Genomic DNA, 12,966 nt, shown 5'->3' with positions numbered 1-12,966 from the left:
GAAGGAAAAGTCCTGGTAGTCCACGTGAGGGCTGGCTTGGCCACAAGTTTGAGGACCTTGGGAGGGACTTATGATGCAGTCCTCGCTTAGTGGCCATTCTGGAAACCATTTCCTGAGCTGATCAATGTGTCATCTGACAACTTGCCCTCCCTCCACCCCCACTTCATAAGATAGGGGTCCTGGTGATTTGACCAGGAACCCACAGATTCCCATGACCATAGTTCCTGGCCCAAACCCAATTGCCTATGTGCAGCCCCCTCAGGGGTTTTGGTTGAGAGTCTTCTGCTGCCACTCTATCTGGATGCAACCTGTCCAGTTTAGTAATCAAATGCCTCCCCCAATGTAGTTCTGCAGGACTTTTGCCTGTAGCAGTGCAGGGCGTAGAATGCTGGCAGAGTAAAAAATCTGCCAACCTGTGATATCAGTCACCTGTAACAATGCGCTTGAGTGCTTCCTTCATTCTCCTCACCATGCGTTCAGCTTAACCATTAGAAGATGGATGAAAAGGCGCAGATGTTGCATGTCTGATGAGATTAGCTCTAAGAAAGGCCTGAAATTTAGCAGCAGTGAACTGGGCCACATTGTCTGAAACTAAGACATCTGGCAACCCATGCATGGCAAAGAGTTTTCTCAGCACCTGGATGGTCCTAGCAGTAGTCATGTTAGGAACTGGAATTACTTCCAGCCATTTTGAGTGTCTATCCACTACTATCAGGAAGAGCAGCCCCTGAAAGGGCCCAGCGTAGTCTATGTGAACCCTAGACCAGGGAGTGTGCGTTTCCTCCCACCTGTGAACTGGAGCCTGTGGCATTTCAGGCCTAGATTGCTGGCATGTATAACCACCATGGACTTGACCCTCAATCAAGGCCAGGCCACCAGAGGTAGCTTCTAGCTAAAGCTTTCATTCTGCAATGCCTGGATGGCTTTCATGTAATGATTGTAAAACCCTGTCTCTTAGGGAAGTGGGAATTATGACTCTGTTCCCCCATAAAATGCACCCTTTATGTGCAGATAGCTCATACCTCCTGACAAAATAGCTTTGAAATTCTGAGCCTGGACTTTTTTCCAACCAGCCCATGTATACCCATGACAACACTCTACTAAGTATTTTATCTGTGGCAGTTTCAGCAGCAATGTCCCCTGCATGGAGGGGAAACTCAGGTATGTCCTGTATGGACAATATTCTAGCAGCAGGAACCAGATCTGGATCCATTAGTGGCAGTGGTAGTCTACTGAGGCCATCAACATGGCCCATTTCCTTGCCTAGTTTGTGAATTAATTTAAAATTGTATGCAGATAGGAAGATAGACCATCTCAACATTCTTGGAGATTGTATGTGGGGGGTTTGTTTCTCTGTTGTGAAAAGTCCCAACAGAGGTTTGTGGTCAGTGTAGACTGTGAAATCCCTGCCATATAAATAGTCATGGATTTTTTTTATTCCAGCAACGATGGCTAGGGCCTCTTTGTCAATCTGAGCATAGTTGCGCTCAGCAGAAGACAATGTCCTTGAGTAAAACACTATTGGAACCTGTTTCCCATTTTTTTCTATGTGACTTAAAACTGCCCCCACCCCATAGGGAGATGCATCACATGCAAGACATACAGGTTTAGACTCTTTGTAGTGAGTTACAGTGGACTTTTCTGGCAATAGTGCTTTTAATTCCAGGAAACTTTTTTCATGTAAGTTAGTCCATTTCCATGGAGCTTTCTTATCCAGCAGTCTGTGGAGGGGCTCTGCTATTGCAGCCTTATGAGGTAGAAATGTGTGATAGAAGTTTAGGAGACCCAAGAATGCTTGTAGCTCTCCTTTTGATTTGGGCCTAGGAGCCATTTTAATGGCCTTCACTTTAGAATCAGCAGGGTGAATGCCGTTAGCATCAATTCAGAAACCCAGGAATTCTGTTGAAGAAACCCCAATACTACACTTGTTCTTTTTTAATTTGAGGCCTGCTTCGCGAAGCCTCTGCAAAACAGCCTTGAGCCTACTGGCCAACACTTCTGGGGATTCCCCTGCAATAAGAACATCATCAAAATAAGTGCAGATGCCCTGAATACCCTTGAGTGTACGCGATTCCCTGAAAAATACCCGGTGCAACACTGACTCCAAACTGTAAGCGTTTAACTTTGAAAGCCCCCCTGTGAGTCACAATCATTTGAGCCACGGCTGTGGCCTCATCAACCGGCAATTGCTGATAGGCCTGTGCTAAATCAAGTTTAGCAAAAATAGTACCCCCTTGCAAGGAGGCTAAAATATGGTTGACCACTGGGACCGGGTAAGCGTGTTGCTTGAGGGCTTTATTTAGTGTGCATTTATAGTCAGCGCAAATGCGAACTTCCCCGTTGGCTTTACGTGGGGTGACTATAGGAGTTTCCCACTCCCCACCATCAACAGGCTGTAACACACCCTGTTCTACCAGCTTATCAATTTTGGAATCAATTTTATGTTTTAAGGCAAAGGGGTTCCTACGAGGCTTAACCCTGATTGGAACTATGTTGGGATCAAGCTTAAATGAGATAGGTGGGCCTGTGTATGTTCCAAGGGTTGAATCAAAAACAACTGGGTATTCCTCACACACTGATGCGAGGTCTGCCATTTGTGTCCGGTTTATGCCAGTAATCTGAATACCTAAGGTGTCAAACCAATCAAATCCAATGAGACTCGTTCTCTGGCCCCCTACTACTATTACATCCAGGTGCCCCAAAAACCCTTTAAACTTAACCAACAAGGTGGCTTCTCCCTTAACTTTAACATGCGCATTTTGAAAATCTGTTAGGATTATATCTGAGGGTCTTAGTTTGGCCCAATTGTTACTGTGCCTACACACAAAATTAAACGTGTCTTGAGAAATGATTGAGACTGCAGAGCCAGAGTCCAATTCCATCTTACATGGAACTCCTTGTAGCTCTACCATGAGATAGGTTTGGGTTTGAGGGGGCATCGAGCCCTGGTGCGGCATACACTTCTACGGCTTCTGAAGAATCCCACACTAACTGGACACTGGGCCCCAGTACCTCTCCTAGTCGGTTCTTCTGACGGGTGTTTGGGTGGCCGGTCTCTTTGTCGGGCTCTGCAAACCATTGTGATGTGGCCTGTCCTTCCACAAGCTCTACACATGGCTGAACGAAATCTGCAGTTGGTGTGAAAATGGTTGCCGCCACTCCCCTTACATCTCGGTAAGAGAACTGCCTTTTAATTGTCTTCTCGCAGCTGTCTGTTGCAGTGTGGCGCATTGGGTTGCTTTTGGAGTTGGTTGATTTCAGATTCTTCTTCCTCGGAGAGTTCTTTGGTGCATTTGGCGTCCTCACGGTGGACTGTTTCTTCTAATTTTGTTGATTTGGCAGGCTGTACAGTTCGAAAGGCGCCCCCAGCAGCTTCGTCGGCCATCACCTGATCTTGCGCTTCGGAAAAGGTTAAATTTGGCCTAGCAAATAGTCTCTGTTGAAGCGTTCTGTCCCATAGGCCGCAGACGAGCCGGTCTCGTAGTCGCTCCTCTAAATTTGAAAACTTGCATAGGCGTGTGGCCTGCCTTAGGCCTGCTATGAACTCCAACACTGACTCCCTGGGAAGCTGCATTCTTTGGTCAAACTTGAACCGCCAAGCCATCTCAGACATCTTGGGCTAGAAGTGCCCGGTTAGCCTCTTTTTAAGATCTGCGTAAGAGACCGCTTCGATTAGTGTCAGCGTGAAAAGTTTCTCTGCTAAATCAAAGGTAGCTGGGCTGCACACGCAGAGTTTCTTCTGCAATCTGATTGGCTCTGAGGTAGTTTTCTACTTGTGATAGATATGATGGCCATTCCTCTGGGTGTTTCACGTCGAATTCTAGCAATTTGCCAACCTTCGGCATTCTTTCTATCTGGTTCCTGCATTCTTCCGGATCCTGCTTCAGACTCAGGGAGTGAGTTCCCTGTGCACGAGGTTGCTATCGTAGATGCTAGCCGACCTTGGGGGGGGGGGAAATGCCTCTTCCCTCCGGCGTGTGCTGCCTTTCCCTCGAAGACTTCAGCTCTTTAATTGGTGAAGCAGCATCCCATCCTCGTTGCCACTGTTAAATAGCGGGTTCTTTGGTGCAGGAATGAAGATGTGAAGCTGAGTACAGGATAACTCATTGTTTATTTCGTACTGGAACTGTACTGGGGAAATGTCTGCAACTAGCTGCAATATATAGTCTAGCCCCTAGGCGGCAGCCAATAGGTTTTGAATCAACCATTGCCGCCTGGAGATAGCCAATTGCTGCACAGGAGACTTAAAATATGGGTTGCTAGAGAGCCGTTAGCTGCTCTAGCAACCCACGTGGTGTTTCACAAGAGCCCAGTACATAACAGTAAGTATTGTAGATTATGACTACAGAGTCCTGAATGTTCATCTTTACTGTTTTTTTCTTCTTCCTGCAGGCTTTAGAGATAGGATGTTGTGGCAAAGAGAACAAATACTATGAAATCATGCAGTTGTTCTCTGATTCTGCTTAGTTGCCAGTTCTGACCTTTCCCATTGCTGGCATGTGGCTTTTGGATATTATTCCCAGGGAAACACAGAGTCAACAACACAATAATAACTTTGTTCCCCACCCATGTTCTATAATGAGGCCTCTTTTTCAGAATGACTAAATCAACTATAATATAAAATGTTTTGTATTTGCCCCTTTTCTTGTATTATTCCATGCTGTAGTCTCTCCCAAAGGCCATGCTAATTACCAATTCTGGGATCTGCAAACCTATAACATCTGGACTGAACCAAGGGAGAAGAGTAAAATTTGGTGCTGTGCTTGTGGGTGGGGAGGTATTGTAGACTTTTCCTGAGGTAGCAACTAAACTTTCAACTTTGGGGACTGTGCATGTCCAGCAAATCAGGAAAGTTACTGTGCCCCAAACTGCCTGATCTGATCCTCACTTGAGAATGGTACTGGATTAAACTAAGTGAAAACTGGGATGATCAAATGCATGCATGGACTTAGCGCCAATTGTTGATGTTTCAAAGTGTATTTGCAACTGGGCAAGAAATAAAATTATGTGGCCCACTGCTGAGGAAAAACAGTTGCTGGGCCAAATAGGAGCCCTGAGATTGGAAAGGACAGTCTACTGTTGCTGTCATAAATTCATTTTAATATATATCAGTTATGACATGCAGTATTTGCTTCTGGCCCTGAAATGTGAGTTCGTGAAAATTCTCAGTAAAATACAAAGAGATAGAACTCCATTAAAGGGGAATGTCAGTAAAGGCATTTACATCTGCAGTTGCCTGGTATTTCATTCTGAACCTATTTAATATCTACCCAAAATGTGTTTAGGCTGCTTATCCTCTTTCTAATTTTACATTGCATTTAGAGTTTGTTAGGCAGGTTAAGTACTTGTGAAGGACATGAGAAGGAGATGGAATAGCAGATACTGCTTTTGTCTGTTTAAGGAGAAAGTAGACTCCCATAGAAATATTAGAAGTAGTCCTTGACTTACAATGATTCATTTAGCAACTGTTAAAAGTTACAACTGCACTGAAAAAGTGACTTAAACCAGTCCTCACACTTAATAAGTACCATTGTATTCCTCTTGTCATAGGATCAAAATTTGAGTGCTTGGCAGCTAGCATGTATTTATGGCAGTTGCAGTGTCCTGGGGGGTCATGTGAACACCATTTGTGACCTTCTCAGCTAATCAACGAGAGAGGGGGGAAGCCCGAATTGCTTAATGACTGTGTGATTCACTTAACAACTGCAGTGATTGGCTTAATAACTCTGGCAAAAAAAGGTCTTAAAATAATGTGACTCAATAAGTGCTTTACTTAGCAAAGGAAATTCTTGTCTCAACTGAGGTCACATTTGAAGGATATTTTTGTACAGGATATAATTTTTGCTTAGCTGGAGGTCTAGTAGAGACAGATTACAGCATGGGTATTCACAGTTGCTCCCTTGAGGATGTGCCTAAGCAGATGCAAAGAACACTCACATCAGAAGTCATTTCAGAGAAAGCACAAATATGACAGACTTACAAGGCAGGGCACCCCCAACCTAGAGTAGAAGATGCTAGCTGAGGATGTTCTCCGAAGAGAAAAACTTCACAGGAATCCAACCAAAGAGCGTAGTGTCTGAAGCCTAAGGAATGTTGCCAAGGCCTGTAGCATTCCAGTAGCGTCAACCCTGTGAGATTCTTATTGTAATTATTAAAAGGTCATCAAAAATAGAAAATAACAGATGCTGTAATAATTTACATTTTATTATTCCCAGTGCTTTTTGGAGGTTCAGGATATGAAACAAAGTATCTCTGTTTGTTTTTTTATATAATGCAGTTTAAATTGATAAAGAACAAATCATTCAAAATGTGTTAGGAATGATAAAAATCTCCAAATTATTATTGCAGGTGTGAATTGTTATTGCTGAGTGCAGTTTTTGCTTCCCTGTTGATGTTTTGTTGTTAGGAGCCCTAAAGCTATTTCTGGGTCTTTATTTTCCTACATGGATAAGGATCAGGAAAAACAGTGGTGAAGTTAAACTTTGAATCTGACATTTTGGAAAAGGTTACATCTTCAATAGGTTTAGAAAGAAAATGGAAGAGGCTTATAGGACTTTTAAGGTCTCCTGGAAGTGACTCTTGAATCCTCCATTCCAGTCTTCTTCTTCTTCTTCTTCTTCTTCTTCTTCTTCTTCTTCTTCTTCTTCTTCTTCTTCTTCTTCTTCTTCTTCTTCTTCTTCTTCTTCTTCTTCTTCTCCTCCTCCTCCTCCTCCTCCTCCTCCTCCTCCTCCTCCTCCTCCTCCTCCTCCTCCTCCTCCTCCTCCTCCTCCTCCTCCTCCTCCTCCTCCTCCTTCTTCTTCTTCTTCTTCTTCTTCTTCTTCTTCTTCTTCTTCTTCTTCTTCTTCTTCTTCTTCTTCTTCTTCTTCTTCTTCTTCTAGAAGAGGGGGACAACCTATTCTCCAAAGCACCTGGGAGCAAGATGTAACTTATCAAGGAAACATCCATCCTAGAACTAAGAAGAAATTTCCTAACAATGAGAACAATTAATCAGTGGAACAGTTCAGAAGTTGTAGGTGCACCATCACTGGAGGTTTATAGGAATAGACTGGACAGCCATATCCCTGGAATTGTATAGAATCTCCTGCTTGAGTAGGAGTTGGACTAGAAAACCTCCAGGATCCCTGCCAACTCTGGTATTCTGTTATACAGATTGCACAATGTTAGAGGTACTCTTTCCAGATGTCCAATAATGTAGATTCTTAACACTGGACAGTTTAAAGTTGGTTCAGATATTCAGATACAGATCAGAAACACATATAGAATGAACTGGATGTGCTCATGAGTAATCTTACTAGGATAAATGTTAAGATTGTAAATCAATGCCAGAAGCATTGATTAACTAGATTAAGGGAACAAGAAAGTTGATTTTTGGCATCCCTGAAAACTCCACTGTTTTGCTCTAAAGTGGTTGCTCTAAAACTATCTTGAGTTTTTATTAAAGCCTACTCTCTATGGCCAACTGATGCATATCATATCTTATTAAAAAAACCCACAGTTCCTGCATCAGTATAGGAATACAGTGTCAACTGTTAGTTGTAATCCTGCAACTAAACTGCCAAAATCCCTTTCCAAAGCTAGATCTGTTGACAGGCCCTAAATGTAGAATGGGCTGTAATATATAGATGTGTGCAGTTTGGCTTTGTAAAACAGCTGTTGTGACTTGACACAGAATTATTTATGATAACTACAGTACAACCATCGAAACTCCCAGAGTCCTGTGTAAATCACCTGGCAGATGTGTAACTGGACAAGGGGGCCTTGTGTTGCTACAAGTGCTGCCATGCAGAGGCCCTTTTTTGTCTTATGCTGAGAGCAGTTTGGTTGACCCCAAGAGCACTCTGGATGTAGAGTACATTATGCCTAACATAAGGGAATGCTCCACAATTGCTCTCTTGAGTATCCACATTTGAGGAAGCCAAGAACAAATTCCATTCTCCCAAAATTGCAAAATGGCTTATCCTAATACACATTTTAAAGAAGGAAAAGAAAACAGGGAGCTTCAGAGACTGCCCTCTTAAGCCCAAGTCATATTTCATAAGTAAACAAATCCTTTTTGGTTATGATGCTGTTGTCTGATACATCCTCAAAGAACTTTCATGTTGTCCTTTAATAGTCTCCAATCTCTGCTAGGGGGTTCATGTGGTCCCCTACTCCTTTACTATTGTTTACTATTGACCATGGAAATGCTAAACAGGCTGGGCAACTCTCCTATGAGAGATATGTCCTGGGTTATTTTTTTAGCGTAAAAATAAAGAGAGATTTGGAAGAGCATGACAGAGATGTATAATAATAATAATAATAATAATAATAATAATAATAATAATAATAATAATAATAATAATAATAATGATGATGATGATGATGATGATGATGATGATGATGATGATGATGAATTTTATTATTGTGAATATAAAGAAATCTGCTAGGAAGATATTTTCTTCTTAGTATTAGAAGGACCTGTTAAAGTCAGATGAGAGGGTAAAGATCTTGTGGGACTTCCGAATACAGACCAATTGCCATTTGGAACACAACACGCCAGATATCGCAGTTGTAGAGAACCGAAGCGTACCGTTGATTGATATCGCTGTACCGGGAGATGCCAGAGTCGAAGAAAAAGAATTGGAAAAAATTACAAAATACTGCGACCTGGCCATCGAAACTGCTCAATTATGGATGAAACATGTAACAGTGATACCCATTGTCATCGGGGTACGGGAACTATGTCCAAAAACTTTGCAAAATACATCAAGAAATTGCAGCTTCCTGCAATAACTCCAGCAAAGCTACAAAAAACTGCGCTACTTGGAACATCTTACATTTTAAGGAGATACCTGGTTGATACCTAGGATGCTGGCAGCAACCTGTGTCAAACATTAGTGCCAGTCAATTTGAGTGTTCAGATGACTGAGTTTAATGTTTAATGAATAAAAGTTTTATGATGATGATGATGATGTATATTATTATTGTGAATATAAATAAATCTGCTAGGAAGATATTTTCTTCTTAGTATTAGAAAGAGAGCCTTCTCTGTGGGCGCGCTGACCCTCTGGAATGAACTACCCCCAGAGCTGCGGACGGCCCCCGACCTTCGGTCCTTCCGCCGTGACCTGAAGACCTGGTTGTTCCAACAAGCGGGCCTGGACTGACTACAGTTTTTAATTAGGCTTTTTAATGGGTTAAATTGTCTTGTATTTATTTCATCTATTATTTAATTCTTTTTTAAATTTTTTACTTTATTTTTTTTAATTTTTATGGTTGTGAGCCACCCTGAGTCCTCAGGGAGAAGGGTGGCATATAAATTTAATCAAATCAAATCAAATCAAATCATTACAGTCAGATTTCAGACTGCGGGAAGTGGATCTGCTTCTCAAGGGCTTTGCAGAACCATTGGGGAAGGGCCTTCCTCACTCAGCTCCAAATGGAGTAGTCTTCCCAAAGCTTAGCTTCCTTCCATATAAAGCGTCCTTCCTTTCCTCCCTTCTGCCAGGAGGAAAGCAGCAGAAAAGAGGGCTGCCATTTCCAGAACAGAGAAGGGAGATGCTGACTGATGCAGGGCGGCAAGAAAGTATGCGCAAGAAAGTGCGGTGGTGGCAACGGAGGGCTGGTAGAGGGATACCTGGGCTGGCGGAGGGAGGCAACAGGGGAGGCTTGTGCAGATTTATCATAACCAGTTCACCGAACTCAACAAAAAGTTAGGTATCGGTTCTGCCTAACCGGTGTTAACTGACTGAATCCCACCACTGCTCCACACTCATTTGCACTACTCAGATGACCCTGAGGACACAGATAAACCTCCTAGTGGCTTCAACAACTCTCTAAAAGAATGCAAATGACCAGCTGTCTGCAAGGAGTATAAATCCTTCCATTCCCCACCATCCAGTCAGAGCTGAAGCAGCTTCTTGGGTGAGAAGCAAAATGTCTTCAACCCCCCCCCCCCCCCGAGAAAGTCCAGTTGCCTCTTGAAAAAGTACTTTTGGGACATTTCAAACTGTTATTTTTATTTTTAAAAGAAATAGAAATACTCTTTAAACACTCTTCATAGTAGGAAAAGTTTGAAAATCAACATCTGTGTTGAGGCTTAGAGATGAGAAAAATTAATCTGTCTTTGGAGGTGAAAAGTATTTTGTGAGAAGTCTCAGCACACTGTAATTTGTTCATGGTTTGCTGAGTAAAATCTTAGGGATCACTCTGAAGTACTACTGTTGTTAGTTTATAAAATATCTGTTGGCAGCCAGTTTGAGTTCTCAGTTTCTTACAGTTCCACAGATTTATGCCTGATATATTGACCTAAAATGAAACTCTGTGAATATTTAACTGGGAGTGAACTGTACTACATGTTATCTGCCCATTTCAGAATTTGATAGTTAACCTAATAAATCAAGTGCAGCTTGTAAAATCACTTTTTTTATTTAATTGTTATTAGAACTTTCATATTGATTAGCTGTTTGTGAGTAGGGGAAAGACCACATCTAGTCATTTAGAAAAGTATATGAAACTTCAATTTCTTCTTTATGTCTAATGCTCTGAATTAATTCTGATTGCATTTTTTATGAAGATGCCCCAGATCTTGTAGTTATGTAGATAATAATTAAAAGACCAATAGATGACACTTCAGAGAAAATTCCTTAAGTGTTTTATGATCTGCAGAATAAGCTGCTGCTTTTCCATTTCCTATCTGCCTTATGGAAAATTTCCATTTGTATTCAGATTTGGAAATAAAAATTCAGTTTGACTAAGCTGTTATGTATGCAGGCATCTGCATAGCAACAGCCATCAGGGGGCGTTGGCCTGGACAGTTTCGGCGGGAAACCTAGGGCCAACCCCATTGGCTGTTAGCTTACCTGGCCAGGTATATAAGGAGGCCAGGTAGCCCTCATTCCTCAGTTCACTTCCCCTTCCAATAAAGAGCTGAACTCACACACCGGCTGGCGTCTCACTTGTGTCGGACACACTACACAATAGTGGCGACGAGGATGGGATTGCTGCCGACCAAGAGCTGAAGTCACTGGGGAAACGCTCCGCAAGCTGAAGGGAAAGGCATTTTTCCTTCTTCCCCCCACGACCGCCAGCCGAACCGGCAACGCCAAGCGCCACATCCACGACCAACTGCTGCCATGGCTAGAGCCGGACAACCCCGCGAATTCAAGACCCGCCGCCCCGAAACCTGGACCCGTTACCTGGCTCACGTTGAACTGTACATGCGGTTCAATCAGATATCGGAGGACGGTGCAAAGGCGGCCGCCCTGCTCTGCCTTGGGGGACCAGCGCTGCTGGAAGTTGCCGTGAACCTGTTCCCCCAGGAGGCCATCAACACCGTCGCGTACCGAGACCTCGTGGCCAGGCTCAATGCACATTTCAGGCCCCGGCGCTCCAAGGTGGCCGCACGGTCACAATTCAAGAAAAGGGACCAGCGCCCCGACGAGACCGGCGCCGACTTCCTCACCGCCCTACGGGAAGCTGTCGTCGCTTGCAGGTTCACAAATTTGGAGGAGCGACTACGGGACCGGCTGATTTGCGGCCTATGCAACAGGCGGTTGCAGGAGCGCCTGTTCGAAAGAGAGGAGGTCTCTCTCCAGGAAGCCGAGGACGCCATCCTAGCCCACGAAGCGGCCTGCGGGGCCGTCCAAGCCTGCCAGGGAACCCGGCCCGGTAACCAGGCAACCAGCATCCACCGGCAAGGGGCCACAGAGGAGGACGACCTGAGCATCGACCTCCTCCAGCGGAAGTCGACCCCCGACCAGCGAGCCAGACGCCCAGACAGGCCCAGGCCTCCCAGCAACACTGCCGTTCCCCAGAGGTGCGCAGGGTGTGGTGGGAACCACATGCGCAGCCTCTGCAAGTTCCGGTCCGCCACGTGCCGGGCCTGCAAGAAAACAGGCCACATAGCCGCCGTCTGCCGTAGCCGCCGCCCCCGAGAGGAGATCCATGAGCTGCAGCCGGAGGAACCGCCGTTCGAAGGTACTGGGCCCCCCACCAAAACAAAAATTGGCTATGTCGAGAGCCGGCTGGCCATTAACCACACGGGTAGCCGCCGGCTGCTCAAACCCAAAATTAGATTAACAATCCGTTTGCAAGGTGTCCCTTGCAGCATGGAGCTTGACTCCGGATCAGCGGTCTCGATTATTTCGGACGAGACCCTTAACCACATAATTAGCCGGAGCAAGCAACGGATTAAATTACGGCCTACTAAATTAACCCTGACCGATTTTCAGAATTCGCCGGTCAAGGTGAAGGGGGAGGCCACCATTTCAGTGGGGTTTAAGGGTCGCGAAGGGCACCTGGACGTTGTAGTGGTAGAGGGCCGCAGAGCCAGCCTAGTCGGGCTGGACTGGTTTGAGGCCCTGGGAATCTCAGTATCCGGGATCCATCGGATCCAGGGGGACTCCGTTGAGGCCATTTGCCGGGAGTTCGCCGACGTCTTCGACGGGTCATTAGGCAAGTACACCGGGGCCCCCATATCGTTCAAGCTTAACTCAAACGTCTCCCCCGTTAGGGTCCGGCCGCAGCGAGTCCCGTTTGCGCTCAAACACAAAATCGAGCGCGAACTAGACAAGTTGGTGGCCCAGGGAATCTTAGAGCCTGTAGGTGGAGGGGAGTGGGAAACCCCCATCGTGACCCCCCTCAAATCCAACGGGGAAATAAGGATCTGCGCCGACTATAAGTGCTCGGTGAACCGTGCCCTAAACCAGCACACTTACCCGGTTCCCGCGGTCAGCCACATTCTCGCTTCCCTCCAAGGCGGCGCCATTTTTGCAAGGCTCGATCTTGCACAGGCATACCAGCAACTCACGGTCACTAGGGAAACAGCTGACATCCAAACCATAGTAACCCATAGGGGGGCGTTCCGGGTGAACAGGCTGCAGTTTGGAGTCAGCGTTGCTCCTGGCATTTTCCAGGAGGTTATGGAAAAGACACTCAAGTTCATTCCAGGAGTCTGCCCCTATTTTGATGACATCCTGATCGCAG

The sequence above is a fragment of the Vipera ursinii genome (genome assembly GCF_947247035.1).
Source record: "Vipera ursinii genome assembly, chromosome: 1".
Taxonomy (NCBI): Eukaryota; Metazoa; Chordata; class Lepidosauria; order Squamata; family Viperidae; genus Vipera; species Vipera ursinii.
This window is presented reverse-complemented; position numbering follows the sequence as displayed.